Source organism: Peromyscus leucopus, chromosome 5 (genome assembly GCF_004664715.2).
Source record: "Peromyscus leucopus breed LL Stock chromosome 5, UCI_PerLeu_2.1, whole genome shotgun sequence".
NCBI classification, from domain to species: domain Eukaryota; kingdom Metazoa; phylum Chordata; class Mammalia; order Rodentia; family Cricetidae; genus Peromyscus; species Peromyscus leucopus.
In genome coordinates, this window is record NC_051067.1 from 84,383,925 (window position 1) to 84,411,491 (window position 27,567).

Consider the following 27,567-nt stretch of genomic DNA (forward strand, 5'->3'; position numbering starts at 1 on the left):
CTGAGTCAGGAGACACTGCCAGCAGCCGCCATGAGAAGCAACATGTAAAGATACTGGTAACCCATGAGCCACGTGGCAAGGTATAGATTAATAGAAATGGGTTAATTTAAGATAGAAGAACTAGATAGCAAGAAGCCTGCCACAACCATACAGTTTATAAGTAATATAAGTCTCTCTGTGTTTACTTGGCTGTGGGACTGGTGAGTGAGAGAGATTTGTCTTGACCATGGGCCAGGCAGGACCAGGAAAACTTCAGCTACACTAGAGGAAACTGAGATCTTCCCATAACACGTGCATATTGTCATTCTGTCATATCCCCTTTCCCATATTCTGTTGTTCAGTGCTGACTATATCTAAAGTACCCATTAGCACCTCCAAGCATGTTGGGATTCAGCACGGCCAACCTGTCCCCACAGGGGCAGTCTCCCCACTCATGGTGACCTCGCTCTTCACCTTGCTCTATCTGAGGAGGAGGGGTTCATCTGTAGTTCAAGACACAGACACTGATTTGGTTCCCCCCACAAAAAAAACCATTTCATTTATTTAACAAATTGAAAATGAACATTTATTTCTCTTTTCTGGCTTCTTCTGCCCACTCACAACGTACAGTTCTCCAGCGTAGGTGATGAGAAAGCTCTTTGAATTACAAACACCTTCTGTGGAAGAGCCTTGCTGTGGCTGCTAAAGGCTTCTAGGGCTACACTGCTCCCTACTCATTTCTCTGTGTCTCCTTTGGATGGCTTCTCCACAGCCATAGCCCGGAGCTCAGTCCAGAAGGCCACTTCCTTGTCTTTCAGCTTCTGGGCTTGCTGAAGTGGTGTCTCCAATCTGCAGGTAGCCTTCCTCCTGGTCATACTCTGGCCAGTGTGGCAGTCCCTCTCCATTGGGATTCCTGGGAACAGAATCAAACAAAGGTCCTTAATGCTGCTATGTGGTTCTCACACTTCTGAGGGTTATGAGAATTCCTTGGCGTATCACTGCCGAGAGGTCCTAGAGTGCCAGAGACTCCTCCCATCTTCTGGGGGCAGTCCAGCCATTCTTAGGGAGTTCTTGCTATCAGAATACTATGGCCACCGCTTTGGTCACTCAGATTTTAGAAACGACCCCTTCCCATTGGGAGTCTCCCCAGCACCCCACATCACCCTCCGTACCCACTCCATCTTTTTCACCAGCCTCACCCATTTCGAGCAAAATGGCCCCAAAACTTCATCATCATCTTGCTGAGGTTGATCTCCTCCTCCGAGGCACCCTCTGTGGGGAAGAAGACAGGAGTCCCTGATCATAGTACAAGGGCATGGGCAGTGTTAGCATAGGCTGGGGTGTTTAGAAATGTAGTCTTCACTTTTACCATACACCTGCTGAGTCAGAATCCTCATTTGTAGAAGAGTTAGGCTGAGTGTTCTATTTAAGCCTGGAAATGACTAGTCTAGGATTCACAAATGGACATGTAGTCTGTCCGTGAGCTGTCCTTGTTTCTCATGGTGACCTGCTCTTCTTCCCTCCCTACTCAAGGCTACAGTGCTAAATCCCAGTTTCCCTTGGCTCCTAGGTTGCTGACTTGGATCCTCTCTCATTCACATAGATTCTCAACTATACCAAAACTATTAGTGTTCAAAGGGGTCACCAAAGTAGGAGACACTCAGAGGTACTGGCGTGCTATGAATAGCCATGATATGAGTCATAGGTCACCTACACACGCTGGACATCAGAGTGCTGAAGACATTTGTGAGAAGTTTTCTTTAAATATTATGTTACTAAGATTTATAAACTTTTGATATTTTGACATATAGGCAGAGATATGGAAATATAGACCCTTCCCAAGCTTAACACCAGCATTAACGTTCTCTTCTCTCACAAAGGCTCCTGCAATTGGAAATCAAATAGTGATATTCTTGCCTGAGGCAGAGCCCTTACAGATGGTACTCTACTTAACCTACTGATATCACAGGTTAGGATCATAGAGGAAGAGAAACAGTGGAAACTGCTTGAGATAGTTCTGTCTTTGTTGTAGTTTGGATGTGAAATGTCCTCGTTAAGCTTGTGCGTTGGAACACTAGGTCCGCAACTCATGGCACTGTTTGAGAAGGCTGGGGAGCTTTTAGGATATAGAGACTTGTAGGGAGGAGGTGACTGGGGTGAGCCTTGAGGTTTATAGCTGGCTCCACTCCCTGGTCCCTCTCTGCTTCTTAACTCCTAATACCATGTGACCAGCCATGCCCCTGCCACCGTGCTTTCCTCACTATGGTGGACTGTGGCCCTTTGAAACCGTAAGTGGGAATAAACCCTTTCTGGTGAAGTTGCTTCATTCAGGCATTTTGCCACAGAAATGTTTAAAGAGACACTTGTTTAAGGCCACCAAACCAGGACTAGAACCCAAGGCTTCTAACTTGAAGTTCAAGCCAACAGAGAGCCATTACCTTTTAAAAATGGTTTCCCCCAAACAGAGTAAACGTCATCACCATGGTCTGCTATCACCGTCTTGGGTCTCATGTCAGACACGAAGCTTGGACGATACATAAATTCATACATGTAGGTGGGGGCTCCAGCATCTGAGAAGACATGGATTCATGTACAGTGCATGTTACCAGACATACATGGGTGATATAATGTCCTCTACCTGTGCAGCAACCCTCCTGTCACCCCCACATGCACAGCTAGGAGAGAAACAGAGCTTTAGGGGATCCTAAGGGCTTGTTTGAGGCTGATGGTTGAGCAGAACTGGGATTTGAACAAGGCTTTCACTGAATGAAGGCTGAGCGAATACAGTGCAGGCAGTGTGTGCCTGGATGCATTTCAGTGATGATATCCTGTGCTCATTCACTCCGAGCAGTTCTGTACCTAGTAGGCATCTTCTGTCAGTCTGGTTTCGAGCATCTCCAGTGTTTTCCTCAGTCATGCAGAAAGGAGTGATGCAAATCCAAGCCACCTGCCTGACCATGAGGCCATTTGAATGCGAGTCTATGAAGAGAGCGAGCACTCTGTCTCTTAGACTTCATGAATCCATGGAACTTGGGATTCTTATTTGAGCAGGCTTGGCTGGGAGTGTTAAGGCCTTCAGGTGTGAGGGGAAAGTGAGTTTGCCTCTCTCCTTTGCCTTCCTCTCTCACCAGCAAAGACATCATGTCTAAGCCCACGGTACCATGGCTCCTGCCCACTGGATCATTGGATCAGCTAATTACTTCTGCTTTGTATTAACCCATGCATTCCAGGGACCTCAGTACCAGTGGTCATGGTAGGGCATAGATGCCCACAGAGGAGTGAGTCACTCTAGAGGAGAAGGAGAAGGCTCCAAATCAGGGAACAATCTGTCTCCTTTCCCTTGCTTGCATTCAATAAGAATCGTGAAAAATATAGAAAAAAAATTCCTCATAATTTCACCACTGGCAGTCCCTTGATGTTTTAGCATATATCCTTCTGTATATAAAACTGGGACAATATTATCCAAGACATTCATTGTAGCTAGTTGTGCTGGCTAGTTTTATGTCAACTTGACACAAGCTAAAGTTATGTGAAAGGAGGGAATCTTTACTGAGAAAATACCTCCATAAAATATGTCTGTAGGGCATTTTCTAAATTAGTGGTTGATAGGGTAGGGCAAAGCCCAGTGTGGGTGGTGCCATCTCTGGGCTAGTGGTCCTGGATTCTACAAGAAAATAGGATAAGCAAGCCATGAGGAGCAAGCCAGTAATCTAAACTGCCCCATGGCCTCTGTATCAGCTCCTGCCTCCAAGTTCCTCCCCTGTTTGAGTTCTTGTTCCTTCAGTGATGGACTGTGATGTGAAAGTGCAAGTCAAATAAACACTTTCCTCTTCAACTGGTGTTTGGTCATCGTGTTTCATCACAGCCACAGCAACCCTAACTAAGATACCAGTGTATACGTTTATAAAGTTCTGAATTAAAAAGAAAAACTGAATGGTTAGAAAGGGAAGTCTAAACTAGAGAAATATCTCCTGGTAACAACAAAGGGTCCTGGGAGGCTCCCCAAATGGTGCCTGGGAGAGCAATCCCACTCTCAGGTGGGCTCATGCATTCATAACATCATACCTTACTTGCATAGCACAGCCTTGGGACAGTGCTGGAAAGTCCCAGAGAAGATCCACTTCAGCCCTCAGTCTACCCACACCTGTATTACCGAGTTGGACAAAGGGTAGGCATGGATAACAATCGTCTGTAGACCACCTCTCCTCATGTCCCAGCACCCTCTGCCTCTGCACTTTGGGTCCTGCCTAGCCTTTGATACTATGTGGCTCCTTCTACTTTTTCTCCAGCTCCACTCCTGTGAACAAGATACCCTACAGCAACCTCTGACCTTGAACAGGTTCTCTGAAGATTACTTTCAGGTATCAGTTTGAGTGGATTAAGGCCTACTAGAAAACCATCAAGCATTATTTCTGGGTGTGAGCAGGGTCTTTACAGGGGAGGCTGGGATATGAGTTGGCGCACTAATGGTGAAGGTCTACCCTTAGTGAGGACACGTGTCCTCTGATCTGCTGGGCAGCGCAGAGAAGAAAGCAGAGAGAAGGTAATGTTCTCTCTCCTGGAGCTTCTTCTCCTGCCCCGAACTCCTGCCCAGCACTCCAGGATGCTCACATTTGGACTTTGAGACTTACACCAGGGGTCCTCAAAGGCCTCTGAACTTGATTAGACCGAGAAGCACACCACTGGCTTCTCTGGCCCTGAGGCTTTCCACCTTGTGGTCACTTTGCCAGAACCCTAGGGTCTCTGATCTGTTCTGGCCTCAGGCTTCTTGGCCTTAATAATCCCACAAGTCAATTCCCCCAATATATCCCCTCTCATTTGTCTATCAGTTATCTATATCCTACTGGTTCAGTTTCTCATCAGACTATGCCAAACTTCCAAACTTTCCAAGTGTGTACACTTTATCTCTGTACACACCTCTCACATCATCACATAAGTTCAAATGTACTGCCTAAACTTATCCTGCTCTGTCATAGGCCAGTGCAGCTTTATTATCAACCAATCAGATCAACACATTCCCAGTGTACAGAAAGACATCCCACAACACTGAAATAGCTCTCCACCAATAGCAATGTGTGCTGATGGGTGTGACTAGCTCCTTCAGTCCTCAGATGGGATAACCCTGAGATGTGTCCTCTGCATGGTTCTAAGAACTCTCAGCTCCATCCATCCATAGTAGACACATGCTTGGCAGTGGACCACTGACCGGCCTCTTTCCAGTATCATGTCCTCACCTCCCTAGGAGTATTTACTGAGACTGACTTCCAAATTGACTACTTTCATTTGTGCCCTGTTTCAGAGATTCATGTGATAGAAAAACAATGTAGAACATATCCTACACCACCTCTGGGCCACATGGAATGAGCCTCTGAGTCCCAACCCTCAGCAGTTTCCACATCTGACTACGCTGGAAGTCAGTGTCCCTCATTTGGCCAGCCCCAGGGACTCACCTCTGTGGTAGCGGGCCACAATCACAGATGGCACAGCAAATAAAACATCTCCCATCATGTCTAAAAAGAGCTCTTTCTTTTTGTTAGGGCAGTCTGATCCTCCCAAATACTTCTCAGTGGCCACTGGAGTCAGTTCCTTGGAGATGTTCTGAAATAAATCAAGAAAGAGCCTACCTCCACCAATGAGCAATGTGATTTTTCCAGCCCATTGAAAAGACTTCTGTTGACTATGACATTCCCAGTGCTGGGGTGCAAACTCCAGATTCCAGTTGCCTTTGCCCTACCATTTGATTGACCCATGACTCAGGGAAAGCTCCTAGCCCTTCCTTGAATCTCAACATTTTCCCATGATTCCACTTGTACTTACAGTGAGTGGGTAAGACTTCCATAGGAGGGATGTGGCTGTCTTCTGGTCCAGTTTGCCTTCAGAGAGTGGATAGCCCATCATCTGTTAAAGAAATGGTTAGTCATTTGTAAATTGTTCAGAATTAATGGGAATAACCAAACAGGCTGACCAGTCAATCAAAGTGATGCAGAGTGAAGGTATTCATAGGCCTTGATATGCGTGGGTTTTGATGAATTAGACAATAATAGTTAACTTGGTGGATTTACCAGAAAATGAAAGAACACAAAAGAGATTAAAAACATGTTTAGCAGAAGCTGATTGTGTGTGCATGTACGTGCCTGTCTAGTGTGTGAATGTGTGTGTAAGTGTATGTGTGTTTGTGTGTGTGTATGAGTATCTGTTTGTTTATCAAGCTGGACTATACACAAAGATCCTTTACACAGTGAGGGAACATTAAGCCCAGGTATTCAGAAGTTGAATAGAACTCAGTGACAGAGGGCACAAGACATCCCACCACCAAATCTCCACGCAACCATTATGACTGTCGTTTGCTAATCTCTGAAAACCTTCTGTATTGAGAGCTGCAGAACTCTTATCATGTGTTGATGTGTGCAAACCTCTACAGCTAGAGACAACCTAACATCAGCATGGCTGTAGAGGCACGACCTGTCCCCATGCCATGCTTACCTGGGAAGCTCAGTGCTGCTGGGAGAAAACCTGGGGTTGTGCAGACTGCCCCTGACCTCTGCTAAAGCAGCTGCTGTAGAAAGCTTGCAGTTATGATGCCCCCTGAGATATTAATGCCTCAACAAAAACAGTTTCCTCAAGGACCAGGGAGTGATTTGCTATGATTTTTGAAATTTCTATGAAGTAAAAACATTGGGGAGAGCGTACTTGTTCTCTCTGCCAGTCTTTCTGGAGGGAATCAGCCCTAACTTCGGTAAGTGCTCAACGCCAACTTCCAGCTCCGAATCTTTCCGTGAAGAGAAGGATGTTTCTCCTGCAGAGGAGTATGGGCTAACACTTCTATATCCGGCCACACCGACTCACCCTTCCTACACAGTGGCTCTTTAAGGACATCACAGCCTTGAAACCTCTCCCACTATTGGTGCCAGGGATCAGAGTTAACTTTGTATTGGTCTCTTCTCTAGCGCACTTATACTATTAAATGAACCTTACATATTGTACTTGAATGTGTATTGTTCATTGTTTGTTTTTAACACAAGAAAATCTCTGGACATGTGAGTTCAACTCCAAGGCAGAAGCTGCTGAGCCCAGCCTGACTCCTTAATCTAGCTCCCTCTCTTTCCTAGGTGTCCTTAGTTATTCCATCTGAACAATTTCCATCACTTTTGGGCCTTGGGGCTAAGATCAAGCGCAATCTGGACAGTTCTCATCACTACAGATCTCTCACCCGGAGCTTTTCAGGATTCTTTAGGGAAAGGCAAAGCATGTGGGGAGAGGAGCTCCTAGGGCTGCACTTCCCAGGTCACAGTTGGACCATCTTGGAGAACGTCTCCATGGAAATGTCCACCCGTGACAATGGAAACAGCTTCCTTGGATTCAAAGAGACGTTTGGAAAAGGAAGAAGCCCTGGTCGCAGGTGATGAAGGGCTCTGGGGTTAATCCTGGGAGGTTGCTACTTTCTCACCGTGGGAATAAACCAACCAAACTCCTGCTTATTGATCCCCACGATGTAGGGCACAGTGTTGAAATTCTTCTCAGCCAGGATCTCTTCCGGTGCCTTTGGCAGAAGCACTCCATCAATCACAGTGGTCAGGAAGGGGTAGCTCTGGAGAACAAAATGGCACGTGGCTGTTTACTTTACCAAACGCCTCTGTCCCCTTGCTGTCTGTCTGGTGGTCACACAGTCACTATCAAACTACAGGAGCATGGGCAGTGGCCACAGAAGCTCAAGGACCCCAAAGGGACTAAGTTTCTGTGAGGGGATAGAACTCTGACTTATAGATGTCTCTGGTAAGGTGATGGGGCGGTGGTAAATTCTGGAATAGTTTGTATATACATAATGAAGTTCTATAGAGATGGGATCTAAGTAGAAACATGAAATTCATTGACGTACTTTTTAAAGACATTTTAATTTTAGTTATGTGCATGTGAGTGCAGATGCTCACAGAGGCCGGAAGGGGCAGGTGGCTGTGAGCCACCCAACACTGGTACTAGGAATCAAACTCAGGTCCCTGCAACAGTAGCCAGTGCTCTTAACCTCTAAGCCATCTCCTTGGCTCTCTCACAGATGTTTGAAGCCATCTAATACATTTTGACTGTGACTTGCCCTGGAAGCCCATTTGTGGAATTCTTACTCCTGGCACCACGTCGGCACTCAGAACACTGGGGACTGTGGAGCATAGCGCTGTTTAAAGAAGCGGATCACTCTGCACTGCCATGGGAAAGGTGCCTTGAAGAACATAAAAATGGAGATTTCTCTGGCTTCATTTTCACAACCATGTTGTCTACTACATGTTTTAAATATTCTTCCTCGTGTCAAGAACCCACAGATTCAGCTTCTCTCTCCTCTTTTTGCAGCTCCATCAGACATTACAGGTATCATTAGCACTTTGCAGGACAGCCCCACTTACCTGTAGACAAGTCTCTTCTTGTGGAGCTAATGTGTTGCTGACATTGTCACCAGATTCATACCCAATAGTTCTGTAACTGAACTGGAAGGATGCTCACCTCTCTTCTCTCTCTCTCTCTCTCTCTCTCTCTCTCTCTCTCTCTCTCTCTCTCTCTCTCTCTCACACACACACACACACACACACACACACACATACACACACACTATAGCGCTGGCGTGTTTAGTTACACCTTCCCTATTCCTTGGAGCCCTTTTAAACAAGACATCGGTGACAGCACCTAAGTGAGGGAAATGATGCAGTAAACGGACAATAAAGGAGTGAGGGAGATGGGGGAAGCAGTGTGCTGCTCTGATTTAAGATGGAATTTGGGTATCATGTGACCTGGCCATTCACTGTTCTACCCATGAGCAGGCACAAAGTGCTTCCAGTTTATTTGGGCACTCAGAAACACATTTTTACAAGTGGCTCAGCCACAAGTACAGAATGCAGGATTGAGATAGACCAACTTCACCCACCTGTCTGTACTTAAATGTGAGCTCTCACTTCCTGAGGACCAGAGCCCCTTACCTCCAAGTTGTCTTCCAAGAGCCACAGAAACTGGAATTGACTCATACTACATCGACAGACATTTTAATTTTAATCAATTACCATTGATGAAAAGTATTTGGAAGATTAAGTGGAGACTGGTTTGTATGTCACCAGCTGGGAAGCTGGTTATGGGTTTGATTAAATGGCTGATCTAGAACTCTGGTATGGTGGGACCCACATGAAGTAAACCATTGAACACAGGCAATGTTCAGCACAGTACTTGTCCCTGGAAAAGGTTCAATAAGTACTAGATATTATTTTCACTGGCAGAGTTATTTTTATCAGTTGGGTCATTATGGCACTACTCTTTGTGCCATATTTCTAGGTCTATGTTCCATGCACAATATTTCCCTCCTTGGAGACCAGATGGAGTTGGGAGATGCCTAGACTGCAGATCATGGTTTCAAGGACCTATGCCCACTCTGAAAAGATGAATGAATGACTGGTTAGCTCTTGCTGAGTGCAGTTCAATAAAACAAAGCAGACCAGCACAAAGGTCCAGAATCTAATCCATGCTATAACAGGATAGAGCAGTTATGCAACTGCTGGGTGCAACTGCTGCTGTCTTAGAAGAGGTGTAGAGTGCAGAGAGGGCTGATAAGGGAGGCTGCAGAGGAGCAGATAGTGTGAATGGAGCAGGTGCTTTTGTTCATCGCAGTGGACTTCGGTAATGAAGAGTGTTGAAAGGTGAAGAAGGAATGGGATTTCTCAATAGTGGGCAGGACACACGGAAAGGGGTAGAGGTGTTACTTCGCAGGGCTATCCCCAGAAATGCTGAGAAACTTGGGTATGGATAAGTGAGAGCATTAGGGAGAGTGTCACAGGGCAGATCCCACTTTCTGCACAATAGCTGGCAAATCACAAGCACTCAGATCAGCTATGTGATGGGTGATGTCGCTCTGTATGCTGTGAATGTGTTGCTCTGATTGGTTGATAAATAGAGTGCTGAATGGCCAGTAGCCAGGCAGGAAGTATAGGCGGGATAAGCAGATGAGGTGAATTCTGGGAAGAGGAAGGCTGGGTCAGGAGTTGCCAGTCAGACAAAGAGGAAGCAAGATGTGAAGGCAGAACTGTAGACACTGCACAAGACAAGTAGCAAGTTTCACAAGACAAAGGCCGCTGCAAGGAGGTGGGAGGGCAAAGTTGGAGTTTTAGCTGAGTGCATCCATCAGTCCAGAGGTCCTCAGTGACAGCTCCTAAGATCCTTACCCAAACATCTTTGCCCCTCGATAGTGGAAGGTTCTAGTGTACCCTCCTCTTACAGGACCATATTGTGAGCAGGAAAGGTAAATGAGAAGGGGATACCAGAGCCCAGGAGACTGAGTTGTTTATTGGGCCACTCGCTGTGAGGAACAGCACTGCGTGTGGTTTTCCTGGCTACATTACTCTGGCAAGTGACTACCTTCTCTGGGCCACTGCAACATGCCCGCAGAGTATAGCTACCATTTCACAAGGAGAACTCTGGGCTTCATTGTTACTTGGAGCTTAAAAGTGTTAAGACTCCACACCTGTAATGGAAAAGCAGCGATCCTTACCTCTCTGGGGTCTCCAAGCAAATCAAGAGCAAAGAATTTCTGTGAAGACAAAGGCAGAAGATGTGGTGAGCAGGCCTCCCTCTACAAAGACTGACCTCTAGCTACGCTCCTGAGTTGTCAGGTTCTCTGTCTTGGTCTTCCTTGGCTTGGCCCAGTGTGGGAAGACTTGAGTGCTACTGCACACAAGTACATGATGATGGATAAGACAAGGCAGAATAGGCAAAAACAAAGAGACAGACCCTGGGACCCAGAGTGAAGCTTCCTAGCTCTGGAGTCCATACTCTCAGTGTGCCTACCTTCTCTTATATGCCTTTCTTCTTGTGTCACCAGGAGAATCACTGAAACATCTGTCTCTAAGCTTTAGAAATCCATTATATCTTGTTGGATCATTTTATGAGAACCTGGTATGCCAGGATATCTGGGCAGTGCCCCATGCTAATGGGATGTTATGGGGTCCAGTAGTATCTTCCAGCATTTAGGGATGAGAAGGAATGAAAGCAAGACCAAGGGACAGGGGAGTCAAAGTTTCAAGTTCCCCTGACTTTGCACTCACACCTTTCCAATGAAGGGAGTAGGTCACATGGCCCTGAATGCTGTGTTTTCTTGGTGTTTGCTCTGACAAGCTTCCCTATGATAACAGAGCATCATGATCATCCGTCTTCTGTGTCACCCTCCTTTCACAAATCTTAGCTGGGTGTAATGAATGTGTACTCTCTGTCTTCTCACCCATTAAGTACCTGGATAGACATCTGAGTGGATGGGTGGTCATATAGTACATTGCATATTGGTGAATCTGATGAATTCATTTATAGAGGATGATAATGAGCAGGTAATTGATAATAGATTATTGTTTTGTTGGAATGGATTGTGGGGTATATATAAACAGTAGCTGGATAATGCATAGGTATTAAAATGGTCAAGAAAGGATAAATGAAGCACTATAAATGAGTTGATATTGTGTTTGTGGAAGTACATCATGTTGGAACAGATAGATTAATGGCTGGATCAATGGACAATGGATAGACAGATGAAGGAATGGATGAATGTATGATTACCCTAGAATCATAACACTACTAATTTATAATTAATAGTTTTTTGCTTTCCTTATTAACTATCTCCATTCTGTATTCCTCCTGATTACATACTTACAGAAAGAGTAGAGGAAAAGATAGAAATTAGGAAAAATTCTTGCAAAGTTCTATTTCTAAAAGTTAATTAACCAACTGTTAAACAAATTGTAGCACTTCTGAAAACCATTGTGCATAGTATCTCCAGCCCTAAAACTTAAAATGGTTGTTACTTCTGTAAATAGAAAATGCTTAATCCTAGAACACCTATATATCCACCTATAATAATGCTAAAATGATTGTTTTGATAAAGCTGGGGTATTGTTAATCATATACAACTTACTTTTTTCAACAAGTTATTTTTGGACATTTTTGACACTGGAACTATTTCACAATAAAAAAAAAATTTAACTTGTATCAGAAGGCTGACACTGTCCATGAAAGGTCCCCTCATAGTTTGCTCAGGACATGAGGGCCACTGCACCTAGGACAGCAGTGTGGGGGCCATGAGAACAGACACACCTACCATTTTCAATGTCGTTGCCAAGAGTTCCTCCTCTGTCTTCTCACGCAGACAGCGAACTATATCGGCTGATGTAGTGGCCTCACATCCTGTAGCAATGGCAACTTGCTGCAGAGATCACAGACAACCATAGAGTTAAATGGAATGGTCTCTGCCCTCCGTGAACACAGAGAGAAGGGCTATCTCAAGATTGTTGTTGTTGGCTACCAGGGCCTCAGGGACGAATAATTATCCCAAATTCATAAACCACATGCAGAGCACTAGAACTCAGATTCTGACAAAAACATGTGTAATTACAGGCCCTTGATCACTGTTCAGTGTAGCAGTCTGCCTTAGTACACTTGATCAGTGTGTTCAGTGCTCATTACACTGAGCTGGCAGTCCACTGTCTGGAACTTGAGTCTCAGCTTGACCCTGATCACTTGGTGACCTTGATAAATCATGGCCTCATTCTGATCCAGTTTCCTAGCTAGAAACTGAGAGAATGAGTGAGGTCTCTATTGTTCTTTCAATACTTGGAGATATCACCTAGATCACACAGCAGGAAACTTCCTTGAAGGTTCTTGAGGATCTTAGAATGGGTTACCCAGGTGACCTACCTCTGCCCCACGCCTGGTATTCTCCCTGAATAGACATGGAGTGAGGGCCACACCACTCTCAGAAATGGCCCTGTGGAAGAGGTTCTTGGTCAGGGGAGATAAAACCTGGGAAGGAAGAGGGAGGAGAATTATGCTCAAGGGAGATAGCCAGTGACTTGCTCATCTTGTAAGGTTCCTTCCTCGTGTGGCCCTTGCCTGGAGACTTTGGTTTTCAGCAAATGTGACAGCTCCTTCCCTGTCTCCACTTGCTCCCCAGCTTTCCTCAGAGCCATGAATAGAGTAGGGAGTATGTGGCATGCACGTATGACAGTCAAAAAACACTAGAAGGAAAGGTTTTGCAGTTCCTAACTACAAATTCTGTTTCAGTGTCTCTATTACTCAGAAAGTGTTCTGGGAAAAATGATAATGAGCATCCATTGAAAAATTTCAAGACATTTCCTTGATGAGTATACTTATCTGTGGATATAAGGACAAATATTTAGAACATAGTTAGGGATTGTGCTGTTTTAGTAAAGGGATAGTTCTCTTCCAAGGTCCACGACTTCACAAGCCCTGGGTAGTTGGCTAGGTTTCCAGTACCAGGCATGATTTCCCTTTTGCTAAGGTTTTAGCAGGGCAGTGGTGGCACAGGTCTTTAATCCCAGCACTCAGGAGGCAGAGGAAGGCAGATCTATCCTTTTGAGGCCAGCATGGTCTACTGAGCGAGTTCCAAGACAGTCAGGGTTATACAGAGAAACCCTGTCTTTCAAAAAACCAAAACCAACCAACCAAACAAACAAACAAGGTCTTAAGTGAAAATAGAGAGCTGAAACTTTTCTTTTCAACAGAGACCACTACAGAAAACTACAGCCAATCAATTGCAGGCTTTTGGAGCCCAGTCCCATTGGATATATCTACAAAACAGCTCTGGAATCTAAAACCAGGGAAGAGTGCGTAGAAGGAGGTGGAGAGATTTTAAGATCAGGGAGCTTGCCATGAGACTCTATCTTCTAGTAACATCAGAAGCAATTCCTGTAATGTCTCATCAACATGACTGCCTAAACATGAGCTGAACCAGGACAACAAAAATAGTCATGCCAAAGTGGACAGTGGAAAGACCATGAGGCCTCAGTCCTACACAAAGCACTAGGGGGAGCTAAGGAACGCTGAGAGTGGGAGAAATTGTCTTCTACAGGGGAGGGTGCATCAACTGGTTGTCCAGTGTCAAATAGTCAGCCCTGAAAACATACACACAAGTAACATTATAATGAATGAACAGGTTGTATTTAGGAATGTACATGTATATGTATGTATGTATATATATATACATATATACATATATACATATATATATTCATGCAAAAAAATTAATGAAAAAGGCCACTAATTTGAACTCTTATGTATTTATACTTTAGATTGTGAGCCTAGCCTTTAATGGCTAAGCCATCTCTCCAGGCCAGCCATTAATTTGAAAAAGAGCAAAGAGGGATAGAGAGTTTGGAGGGGTGTGGTGGTATTGTGTTCCCCAAAATATTGTGCACTCTAATAAATTATCGGATCAGAGAAAGAACAGCAAATATTAAACATAAAGGTTAGGAGTGGAGACACCTTAATCTAGCATTCAGAGGCAGAGATCCACCAGGATCTCTGTGAGTTCAAGGCTGCATGGTGACTCCACTTTAATCCAGAAGTAATGCAGAGCAGAAAGTATTTAAGCATGAGATGAAACTATAGTTGTTAAGCTTTAGGCTTCAAGAAGCAGTTAGCTGAGATCATCTGATAAGGATCAAGGCTAGTCTGAGGAAAGAGGAAGGAGGAGGAGGTGGGTGGCTGTTGCTTTCTGATTTCCAGCATCATCCAAATACTTGCTCATTTATTTTAAAAGACTTCTAACAATCATGCAAAAAAAAAAAAAAAAAATAAAAAAAAAAAATAAGTAATGAAAATAATTAGAAAGAATTTAGATACAACAAATCTTCTATTTTAACAAAAATTTTCTTAAAAAGAAAACTCATAGCACTGACAAGTTCACGCCAGACCAAGTCTGAGCACAGAGAAGGGAAAGTGGGCACAAATGTCCCACTCCAATCAAGCTATGCACAGTGGAAAGCTGCTGGGCTGGGCAAAATCAGCATCTCCAGTGGAATGACACCGGATGTATATCAAGTGTGTATCACTCGGGCAGGCTCCACGTTCAGCAGTAGTTGGCAAGCACAGAATGGACTGCATGACTTTTGTGTGTGCTTTTTAGTGTTGTTTTGTTTTGGTGTTCTTTGTATTTTCCATTTTGTTTTGCTTATTTGCTTTGATTTTTGTTTTGTTTTTTCTCTTTTGAGAAAAAAAGAACACAGAGTTGGGTGGTTAGAGAGGGGAGGAGATCTGGGGAGAGTTGAGGAAGGGGAAAGAATATGATCAAAATATATTGTGTCAGAAATACATTATAAAAACCAACAAATACAAAATAAATAAAATAAAAATAAATAAAATTCAGGGTGTATATGATAGTAAAACTGAGAGACAACATAAGGCTCTAATGTTGTAATACTGGGTAATAAACAATGTTTTATGCTCACCATAGAACACTATGCTGTAGTAAAAGCAAGTATTAAGGAAAGGCATTTAGCATTTAGGGAGTTTTTATGGCAATCTAATACTGATGAAAGTTTTTCTTAAAAAGTTGTGTGATACATGCAAGAGACAGAGACAGGATAGGTAGATGATAAACAGAGGCCAGGGAGAGAGCTAGAACTGTAGAAAAAAGACAAAGGAAATACAGGTTAAGATGCTACAGTGACAATGTCTGGAGGGCGGGATCATGGATGACTTCTTTCTCCTTTGGTGTTATCTGTTCTTTTTCTCACTTTTTAAATTTACTTTAAAAAGAGAAAACACTATCCTGTGAGTATTCAGCTATGAAGTGGGTACATGTTTAAAGGATAATAGGGTTGATCTACCTGACAGAGAGGTGGCCGGAGGGCTCCCGGAGCCTGCATAGTTCCCTTCAATGTGCCCCGTTTCTATACGAGCAAGACCATTTGCACCTGCACCTGTAGGCTGTAGACTCCTCCCCCTTTCTTACCCCCCTCTATTACACCTTCTGCTCTTTCTTTCTCTCTCGACTTCCCCTAAAGCATGGTGCCTTAGGCCCAGAGACTGCTGCCCACTCCCCTAGTCATGACCAAGCCACAGGACAGCCTCAGAGGAAACCCTGTCTTCTTTCAGGGCTAACCTTCTCTATACTTGTAAATCTGGTTTCCAGCCAAACAGTGACCTTCTACTGACCATAGCATCTCTTTATTTGTACGTCACACCCACCCCCAAGTCAGGTGAGTGGCAAAGCTAAGATGATTGGAAGAGGAGAGAGAACTTGGCCAAATGAGAAGACTAGGACTGCCATGGTCCAAGGCTCAGCGGCACGTTCTTTTGGCTTCAGGACACAAAGCTGAAGTCTGAGCTTGAGAGCTCCTGGTATGTATTTCTCCACTGCCTGATGGTGAGCCATGAGTCAGTCTGAATCCAGGTCTTGTCAGCCTAAGTGCCTGTGGCTGGATTGAATGGTCTTTAAGAGGTCTCATCAGCAGCTACATCAACCCTGGACATGGGGCTTGATGCCAGAAATACTTACAAGGACAGAGACACTTTCTCCTCCTGCTGACTCGCCAAAGAGGGTCACGGAGCCTGGGTCCCCCCCAAAGTTAGCAATGTTGTTCTGGACCCATTGTAGGGCAAATACTTGGTCAAAGTGACCCCAGTTCCCTCTGCTGTGTTCGTCTCCTGTGCTGTAAAAGAAGGGTAAGGGTAGGAGTCAGAGATGTCATAGCTGGGCTAGGACGGGTCGAGAGCTGGCCATGGCTACATGAGGATCGTCTCTCGATGTTTCATATGTTTTAAGTTTGGTCTTCAATATGGGGGTGTTGGGAGGTGCTCTAACCTTTAAGAGGGGATGTCCATTGTTAGGTGGTTGGTCTATTGAGGACACTAGGATGGATGTAGTTCCAGTAGCAATCTGGTTAGTTCTTATGAAAAAGTTATAGAAGACCGAGCCTGGCCTTCACTTGCTCTCTGGCTTTCTGAGACTCCCCTTTGCCACAATACCAGCTGCCTTAATGTGACACTGCCCAGAGGTCTTTGTCACAGCTGACACCCTGCTGCTTGGACTTTCAGCCTTTGAAGCTGGATGATAAATAAATTTCACTTAAAAATTTAAATTTATGTTATTTTTAATTGTGTGTGTGTGTGTGTGTGTGTGTGTGTGTGTGTGTGTCGTGTGTGTGTTCTTGTGAGGATGCTGGTGCCTGCCAGAAGCCAGCCGCATGCGATCTCCCTGGAGCTCGAGTCATAGGCAATTGTCAGTTGGGGACTTGCTGACAGTTTCAGAGGGTCAGTAGTCCCTGTTAAGGTGGGAGGCGTGGCAGCAGGCAAACACGCATGGCACTGAGAGCTTACATCATATTCACAAGCGGAAGATGGGGGCGGTCATGGGCTTTTGAAACCTCAAAGCCCACTTACAGTGATATATCTCCTCCAATAAGACCATACCTCCTAATCCTTCTCAAAAACAGTTCCACTAACTGGGGACCAAACATTCAAATATATGAGCCTATGTGAGCCATTTCTCATTCTAACCACCACAGTGGGGAATTCTGGGAATTACTGGACAAGGATGGGGAGGCATGTAGAGGACCGAGGATTCAGAGGGAAGGAACAAGAAAGGGCTGAGCATTGGCAGTCAAGGAGGTGGAAGGTGGCCAAGGGCCAGAAGAAAGAAGCAGCTCAGAAGTACAAGTGCTCACTGGGCTGCTACTGAGGGGTCAGGAAGTTGTACTGGGGAGAAGAGAGGTCATTGGTGTCTTCAGCAAGCACAGCCTGCCAGGCATAGGTGGAGGAGAGAAAGGGAGAGAGGAGGTAGAGGGACTACTTATGGCAGGCTGAATGAACTAGAAAGGAGAAAAACAGAATTCAGGGAAAGAGACATGGTACCTTAAGTGGTGATGCATTTGCTCCTGAGGCAGAAGCCTAAAGCAACCAGCTGAGAGGCAGACCAGAGCCATCTTCCAGCTCCACAGGCTCCTCAGTGGTGGCTGCAACTCAGCTAGACTATTTAGCAGCCATCTCAGAGCTGTATGGAAAATGCGAGAAAGGCTCCCAGTGCTATAGTGCAGGAAACCCGGTCCTGACCTCACAGAGTTGATGGAGACTCTAGCCTGCACTCCTGCACGTGCCAGACGCTAGGAAGGAAGTGAGCTGCGTGCCTTCTAACACTCTCCAGGGAACACTGTTTCCTGGGTCAGATCCTCTGACAGCTCCCATCCTTCCCAGCCACTCATTGCTTGACAACACATGCATTCTCTGAACTCCTCTGTGACTCCCGTCCCAGGAGGAGGTGTGTGATGTGCGACACTGAGATACTGTGCTGGTCAGGGACTGCGGTCGGGAATGCCGGGTGCTGGGCAGCCCAGGTGAAAGGAGACACGTGTTTCAGAACTGATAAAGTAAAAGCTAGGCTTTGGAAGATGAATGAGCTTAGAAACAGGCCTTCCAGGCAGAGAGAGCAGTAGACACAAAAGCCCAGAGCATGTGAACAAGTGTGGTTGAAGAAAGAGAGGATAGGAGGGGTCTAAACTGAAGAAACATAGATGCTTTAAGGAATGCAGATGAAATTACCAGGGATGGGTCCTAGTGTCCTGATAAGGGGGTGTTAATGTAATGTGAAACAGGTACAATATCTTACCTGAGGAATCCCCAGATGCCCAGGCGATATTGAATGACTACCACCACCACGTTTTCATGGGTAGACAGGACCAGTCCATCAAAAGTTGATGCCCCACCAGACAGTAAACCACCTCCATGGACCCACACCATCACCTGGACAGACATCAAGAAACCATTCAGGTTATATGAAGTAGAGAAGGAAAGATATTTGATCTCCTAACTGTTTCTTGGTTATGACTAAGGAAGCCATTATCCAAAGCCCACGATGTCTGTCATGCTACAAAAGGCCTATATCCTTCCCAAATCTCTAAGCTGGGCCCAGACCACAATCCCCCTCAGTGCTGCCTAGTTACTCAATGTCATTACCCTTCTCTCCAGTCTCAGGGACCCTGTCTTTCAGTGGGTCTTCCAACTGAGAATGTTATATGATGGGAAGAGCAAAAGCCAAGGATGGATGTCGTTTTCTCCCCAGCATACCACCCACCTCAGTCTGGACATAATAAGGGATGGTGCTTGCCTTTTGGCCTCACCTCAGTGCAGCGGTGAGCTAACTTTCCCTGTGACTGAAATACGGTCTCAAGAAGTACGCATGTCCCTAGTGGTGCCTCTTCCCGAGGTGTCTGCCCTTAGCCTTCCTCAAACCTCCCCAGCTCCTAAGCCTAGCTACCATCTACCTTTCCAAGAAGTCTTTAGATACTGACTTTACCTGAGAGCCTACCACCCACCAGGCGCTGCCACACGAATTAAGGATTGTGAGAAAAGGGAGTGGGTACAATTTCCACTTATTGGCTCCCGAGGTCACATTTCAAGGAAGAACTAAAAGGATAAAATACTATAACGTTGCTAATAAAATGTAAAAGAATTCATGAACTGTGGACTTATTACTGTTCAAAGTACTTTAAAATAACCTATTCACGTAACAGATAGGCAGTCTGCTTGAGGTTCTGCAGCTCATGAGAGGTGGAGGCAAGGCTTGACTCAAGCCCTAACTTCCGTAGCCCACAGCGGCAGCTGAGTGAGTTAGCAGTTGGGGCTACTAGGGCAAAGGGCAGATGCTCTTGCTGCCTTGTGTGTGCTCATCCAGGACTGAAGCATGGCTTGAAAGTCAACACTGTCTGCTCAAATGGAGTGGTACCCATTCAAGGAAACAGAGGGTAAGAAAGTTAGAAATAGCCTGGTTTCTCATCTTCTCAAAGATACTCCCGGGATTAATTTAGACTCTTCTCTAGGACCTGTGTCCATAGCTGGAACATTTCCTGCCTTTAGACTCCTACATCCATCCCCTGTTTCTCCTCCTTCTGGGCCTCTGCCACCTCGAGGGAAGGACTGAGGCAAGGTCATCTCAGAGTGAAGGCTGAGTGCAAAGGCTGGGAAGAAGCTATGTGGTATCTTCCATCCCAAGGGTCACCCTCTCCAGAAGACCTCCATCCCGTGACTTGTAACTAGCAGCCTGCCCCATCTCTGGGCCTTTGTTTATACGGAAATGCTGACTCATTGCGTCATTAGTCCTTGCCAAAGGCAACTAAGGAGAGAAACAAATTATGGTGAATTCCCAGATGTTTGGCAAAGGAAATGCTTCTGGGATTGTCCCAGTCTCCGTCCCACACACCTTCGTCATGGAACCATCAAAGTTTTTACAGATGGAACCTGGTGTTCTTGGAAGGCCACATGCTTGTGTGGTTTCCAAGTCCATGTTAAAAGGTTTGAAGGTCAGGGGACCCAAGTCTGGGTCCATCAACCCTAAGTTACAGCTTCCCTCCATCTTTTCTTTGGTTGCTCTGTCCATAAAAGTGGAACTAGGTGAATGTTGGGGTCTGGATTCTTTTCACTTCTGACTTGACAGGAAATTACATCTTAATTCCTTGGGGATCAGACTCTTAAACAGGAATTAAGACAACCAACATTGCTTCCCTAATACTTTTGTGAGAGAACACAGAAAATTAGGATGTATTTCCAGATTACTGCAGTCTCCCACACATGGCTAGCATCACTGGGGAAAACTGAAGTACAAAAACAAATGTTCCCGTGGTCAAGGAAAGTCAGAGGCCTGGCTAACAATACCTGTACTGTCAGCATCCCTCACCCCTCTAAATTGCACTGGAAAATCCAGGATGCTGAAGCCCCAGGGTGCCAGCTTCCATTGAGAGCTCACCGGCAGCTTGCCTTTGCTTGTCAGGTCAGCGGGGGAGTAAATATTTAAGTAAAGGCAGTCTTCAGAGTACTCCAGAGGAACATTTTCCAGTTGGTTGGTGAAGACATCAGAGAGCACTGGCCCCACTCCTGTAATTTGGGAGCACCTGAGAAGGGGAGAAAGAAGTGAGAGTCAAATAAAGTCCGGGGAGGGCTTTCTACTAGGTGATTTAGGCTCACAAATTGTGTTATTACTAGGCTTGAGACTATGCTGTGGGTAGGAAGTTACCTGGGAGTCCTGGCAAGAATCCTGGGACCCCATGAAGACTATGCAGAGGCTACACATCAGATCCAAGGGGAACCTAACATCCACTAGGCTTTATTCTTGTAATGAAACAGCTACCATGTCTGTTCAGGTCACTGCAGGGGGATGGATACCCATCAGATCCAATGAGGCAGAGTCTCCAGCATCTACCTCACACAGATACTGAGGCAGCTCAGTCCCAGTTTCAGCTGCAGTAGGCATCTATCTGCCTCCTCCACGTGGGGAAGTTCTGGGGGATATCCTTGCCTGGCCACTGGGGCATGCTTCCAGGCTTGAATTCATGGGGAAGCATAGTCATGCAGTCCTGGAATTCTCCTCATATGTGCTCTGGGTCCAGCTCATCTGGAAAACCTCAGGACTCACAGTAAGCCTAGGTCATTGTGTCCTGGACTGCTGAGATGGGTACAACTGTCACCAGCTTAAGGAACACAGTATCCAATCTACTCTTAGAGAGTTTAGGTAACAAAAGTGACTGCAGAGACTAGTAGACACTTGGGCCTTCAATGTGTAGATATTGTACAATGACCACATGTATCTGGAACATTCAGGACAAAATAACCTCAATAAATACACAAAACAGGGCACCAGAGACAGACTCCACAATGACAGAGATGTGGGATCTCCCAGAGCTGACTCCAAAGAGCATTTTTTTTTTCTGTCTGTTTTAAGGAAGAACAACAGACTTCAAGGGAAAACAAAGAAATGACTCATAAGTTCATCATAGAAATTTTGTTTGGAAAGGAGTAAAGTCGATATAGAGATATTTCTAATTGCTTGTTGTCAGCAGATAGAGTTGATATTGTCATAATAGAAATTTAACACTGAGATTAAAAGTTAAAAAATATCAAACAGGAATGGTGAAGCTGGAAACTGCAATGAATAAAGTGAAAAATGAGCCAACAACAAAGGCACCAGACAGTAAACCGGTGCTTGAAGGCAGGCCTTTTGATGCTCCCATTTTGTCATTTTTATAGTGCTAGGGGCTTTTGAACTTGCTAAGCAAACACTTTACCGCTGAGCTGTAACCACGGTCCCAAGGCAGTCTATTTGAAAGTACACACAGTGAGAAAAGAATGTGGATGAAGGAAGAAAACTTAGGAGAGCCATTAGAAACATCAAAGGAGCAAGCACAGGGGTTATTGGAGACAGTTGACAAACAGCAGGGAAGCGTATTCAAGGAGGATGATGGAGACTGTTTCAGCCTGGAGGGAGATGCCAGGGTCCAAATGTCACAAGTTCAAACCCAATACGATCACCTACGACATATTATAAACAAACTCAACAATCAAAGGTAAAAGAAAAAAAAAACAGTAAGAAAAGCAAGTAACACATAAAGTAGTTCTCTTATGCCTGGATAAACAAAGGGGAAGGAATTTATTGCTACCAGCTCCACCATACAAGAACTACTTAAGTTTCCAAATAGAAGACAACATGTAATAACAGGGATTGTTAACCTTCACTCGCAGTAGACACAGAAACAGTTCCAATTGCATTAGCACCATAATCATGCTAAGTATCCACACCTATCTTTAAAATGACAAAACTATTTTACTTAATAAAAATAATATCTATTGAATTTGGTAATAATATGCAAGACAAAAAAATGTGAGATCAAAAATTCAAAGTGGAAGGAAAGAGTTGAAATTTAGAGTGTTAGTTTGCTTTGTGGTCAAAGGAAGGGTCCTGTCAGGTTAACACTGTAAGCATAGGGCGTTTGCTGTACGCTCCCTGGTGACTACAAAACAAAAGCTTACCATGGAGACACTGAAACAAAGTCAAAAGCTCAAGGGACACCATGTGAGAATACCACTGAACTATAAAGCTGAGACAATGAAAAGGAGGGAAGGGAGGAGGGAAGGGTAAAAGCTAGGTGCCTTACTCAAGAGGCTACCTGGGCACCCTGAGCTTCTGGGCTCAACTGCAGTCACAGCATTTCACCTCCTGCAACAAGCTGCAAGAATGTATTGCAGAGATTCAGCTGTATATAATAAGCTATACCTTATATAAAAAGACTGATCAAGGTGTCTTTCAAGAGGAAGCCATTTACCAAGGAATATTTAGTGTTATTTAGCTTATTAATATATATCAGCTGTCTTCTGCTATGGAATTCTTGTGTGCCCATATAATACTAAGCCATTTGGCAAACAGTTTAGTTTCTCAGATCTACTACTGATCCACTATGGAACACTCCTGCAGGGCCTAGGAGATATGTGGGCTGTAGATGTATAACTTGTTTCTTGTGCAAATGAAGCTCAGGCCTCCCTTCCCCAGACAGGGAAAATGGCATTCCAGAACAATGACTCAGAACAAAGGAAGTTTTTGCATGTCCAGATGGAGTGAAGGATGGGGCAGGATTCCTGGGCAGAGCAGAGTCATGTAGCCAAGAGAGAAAGGACAAAGCAGTTTTGATAGATGGTAGGCAGAGCTATGTGGCCGGAGAGAAGAAAGGAAGGCAGAGCTTCTCAGAGCCAGGGGTAAGGAGCAAGGAAGGAAAGATGGAGGATGAAGGAACAGAGGACAAAGATGAGGTCAAATGCACAGGAGCTTAGTTAGGACTATGATAGGCAGGCCCCATAGGTACAGAGAGGAGCTGTATGTGAGGACTGAGCTGAAGCTGTGTAGATAGAATTTTGTCTTAGAGAAATAAAGTCACAGATGAAAGAGCATGGTGCACATAGATTCTTTTCCCTCAGATGCTACCTGTTGTAGCATCTTTCCTAGGACCCTAGGAGGAATCTTCTCAGGGCAGGTCCCTGGGAAAATTCCATTAACCTCCAATACTAGCAGCTTCATCTATGTAAAGTTAAAGACAGGAGATATAGGATCCCTGTGTCTTGTCTTCCTATTAGCATTTTTATCCAATGAGTGGATCACTAATCATTATAATACCACAAAATTTATTTTCTTGCTTTGCATTTATTCTCTGTTTGTCTGCCTGTCTGTCTTTCTGTCTGTATCTCTTATAGAATACACACTCTATGAAGGTAGATCTTTATTTTGTTCACTGATGCATTATCAGAACCTAGACTATGTTTGGAATATGACAGGTGCTCAACAGATAAAAGACTCTAAGACACTTTAACAGTTATGGACTGTCTTTGAGATCTTACAGTATGTTAAGGATACATAAACAAAGTGTAATCAGTCAGAGAACAATCTCAACTCTTTCCTACAGCTCTCTGAGGCAGATATCCCATTGAAAGAGACCCAGGCCCACCCCAGAAGCTTACATAGGAGGGTAGGAGGTGGCATTCTTCACGAAGCTCCAGGGCTCTGCAGGCTGTGGAGGAGCAAACCTCAGGGATCCAAGAGGAGGCTTGGCAAAGGGGACTCCCAGGAAGACGGCCACAGGCTGTGTGAATCCTTCTAAGCTGACATACTTCCCCAGGACTTTGCCATGAACAGTGTCCACCACGGGTGGTGAGGACGGGAACCCTGATGACAATGGAATAGCAATAAGAATATACCAGAAGGGATATCTTGTTTTCTGCTTTTAGGTATATGGTCATGAATCAGCTACCATAGCCATGTTAGGCATCAATCATTTCTAATTTAAAATTAGGGTGAGAAAAACCATCCTTCCCAATTCAGTGGACTGTCAAAAGGGGTAAACTAGGACTGGAGGCCGAAAAGCATGCATCCCATGGAGACTGGGAGATAGCTCAGTTTGATGTTGGTGTTGGATGCTAGGTGAGATCATGAATGAGAGGTAGGCCCTTGTTCCTTACTATTATTGCTCCTTACCACTGAATGAACCATGGAAGGAATAAATGTCAGTAAGGAGGGTGAGGCAGAGGGATTGTGAGGAAGAGGAGAAAGAGGAGCAGGGGTAGTGGAAGTTAGTTTGTACCATTCTTTGGAGCCCATGGGCTGCCCTCAGTTGTCTGATGCCTATCTCTGGGTATTTAAGAACCTGATACTGGAGATGGCTGGGGTACAGCCTCTGAGCTAGAGCTAGACCCTGTGACAACATCTCTATATCGGCAAGGCTTTGTGTTTGAAAGCCTCAACCCATGCTTATTGCAGAACAGCTCAGGACTTCATTGTAAATCCATGCCATTTGAGAGGCTAAGAAAGCAGGACTCTTTAGGACATGTATTACCCCAGTGCTACTGACTAAACTGTGCTCTGATTATTTCTGAATTCAGAGCTAGCACTTTGCTATTAGAGCCCAGACAACCTCACCGTGTCTCGATTTTGTCTCCTTTCTGGCCCTGAGACACTGGCAGATCCGATACTGAATGTAAGGCAGAATGGGAACAAACCAATCTGGAATGGAGCATTCTTTTGGTGCTGGAGGAAAACCAGAAGAAAATCCCGGAAACCTCACCCCAACTCCATCTAGAAGAAGTCCTTTCCAGATTCTCCCAGTCCCCTGGTTTCCTCATCTATAACATGGCCATGTTTGTTCAAGGCTTCTTTGGGAGGTAATATAAAGCGACTGGAATGCACATTTGGCCCACAGTAAATGCTCCATATGTGTACCTTCCAGCTGACGTAAGTTGTAATGTTTGCATTCCTTTCATATTTCCCATCACAGCGGTCCACTTTCCACCCTGGTTGCTGGCGTCTACCCACTTCATATTTGGAAGAGCATCACTGAACTAACATGGGCTAGTGATTTTGGCTCAGATGTTGCCTTGGTATTCTTACAGCCCCTCTTCCACTTCTCCCTGGACTACTTCGCCCTTCCTTCTGCCGCCACTTTGGTGGATGTTCCCAGCTGTGGCTGTTGTTTTCGTGTTTTGAATTGGACACTGATACTGCTTTCCAACCTGGTTTTCTATAACAGCCTTCTATGGCCATTGGCTGTTCTTTAACCAATTTTGAACGATTATTTTGTTCTGACCCACACACTTGAGTGGAGATGTTAACATAGTGTCTGTATTCAAATGGGGGCCACTGGAGGATGAGAAAGTAGAATCATGTTCTGGGAGGCCTGCTCTGAGATATTGCCTCCACCCTGAAGCCACACAGGAGGACACATGATCCATGGCTGTCATCAAGAGTAGCAAAGTCTGACTCCCATGGGAGACCTAGATTTGGGGGATGTGGGGATGCGGGGTGGCTTGGGAAAGAGGGCTGGGGGTGGGAGGAGGGAGGAGGGGGGTCTGTGGATAGCATGTGGAGTGAGTAGAGAATTTCTTAAAATAAAAAATAAATAAATAAAGAGTAGCAAAGTCCTTCAGCATCATGACAGAGGGTCATGCTGGCTTTTTATAGTGCCACACCAAGTAGGACCAAGACAGGGGTGAAGCTGTAGGGAATTGGGGATGGACTGTATTCTCCACAAGAATGGAGCACACAGGGTAGACTGGAGCCTGGTTAGGGTGACCATGTTAAGAACTGCTAGAAAAATATTCTTGACTCCAGAATGGTCCCTGATGTTTACTTGTCCACTAAGCAAACCTCATTCCCTTGGCTAGGAATTTGCTATCCTTCCCATCATGCATCCAGATATTTCAGGACAGCCCTACCCCCACTTCCCCAGGACTCTCCTCAGCAGCATTTGCAGCCCATTTATCCTTCCCAGACCAGGCTTGTATTTTGACCTCTGAGTCTCTGAACCCTTTTCTTTCACTTACATAACTCCTTTCCACCTTCCCTTATTTACAAATCCCCACAGGACAAGTCCCAGCTCCCCATGGTGATCTGAAGGCCTCACTCCCTCCTCCAGTTCCTTGTAGCTCCTTCCTGTTCCCTCTCTAATCTAGGTATGTCTATGGTCCTTCCCCTACAAGGTCAGGGCTCTGCATCTAAGGCTACCTGTTACTCGTCCTCTTACCCAGCACACAGCTCAGCCCCAACACCTCTTGGGAACTGAGGAGCAAATTATCTTTTCTGTAGCCATTGGCTCTTAACATGTTGACTTGATCATATTTCAAGTTTTTACTAATATACCCTATTTAAAATACCACCTCTCTAAATCCATCTATTATTTTGGCGTGTGTGTGCTTCTAGCCCAGATACCATGCTAAGTGCTATAGAAACAACCACCTCTTCCATCCTCACTACAGTCCAATGAGGAAGGTACAATCATTTTTCTATTTTCTAGATTCACGACGCAGGCACTGCATAGTTAAAGGGTCTTGGCAGGCTTGGGGCTCAGAAGGACTGAGTAAGGCTCTAATCCTGCACTCTGACTCCTCCTTCGATGCTGTTCAGACTCTGCTGAGCCTCTTTCCACATCTGACTAGGGCTAGAATAAGACCTAGGAAATAGCTTGGGGCTCCCTTAACTCCTCACGTGGAGGCAGGGGGTTAGCTTGATTTTCTGGCACTTGCAGCTGGGGTATCAGGGTGCTTTTCCTTCCCTGCATCTCTGTGATGGATGACACTTGCTGGACTCTGATGCTTCCAGCCCATGTTGAAGTCCAGCTGGTGATCACTGATGCAGATGGAGCCCGTCATATATTCTCTTATGCCCATCTCCACTCACCTCAGCCTAGGCCTAGGAGCTTTAAATGTTCCTCCAGTGTTTGCATTTTAGAAGAACTCACCAAAAGCCATGCAAGTGTTGAGGGATGCCAGGACCAGAGCAAAGAGCCACATGGTGGACGCCCAGCTGCTCTGGGTCCCTGTGAGGTGGTCTCGAAGCTCTTCTGGAGGGTTTTGTATATCACCCCTTAGATTGTGAGGTCTTCTGACAACATCCATCCATATGCAGTCCAGTTGCCTAGTCATGAGATGAACGGTATTCTCACTGTTCCACAGAGTTCCCAGGGGTCTGATGGCAAC

The 27,567-nt window shown here is 45.2% G+C and overlaps 1 pseudogene; it reads right to left on the bottom strand.

Annotated features, from left to right (window-relative positions):
* Positions 1–538: 538 nt before the first annotated feature.
* LOC114694528 lies at positions 539–27,567 on the bottom strand (annotated as a pseudogene).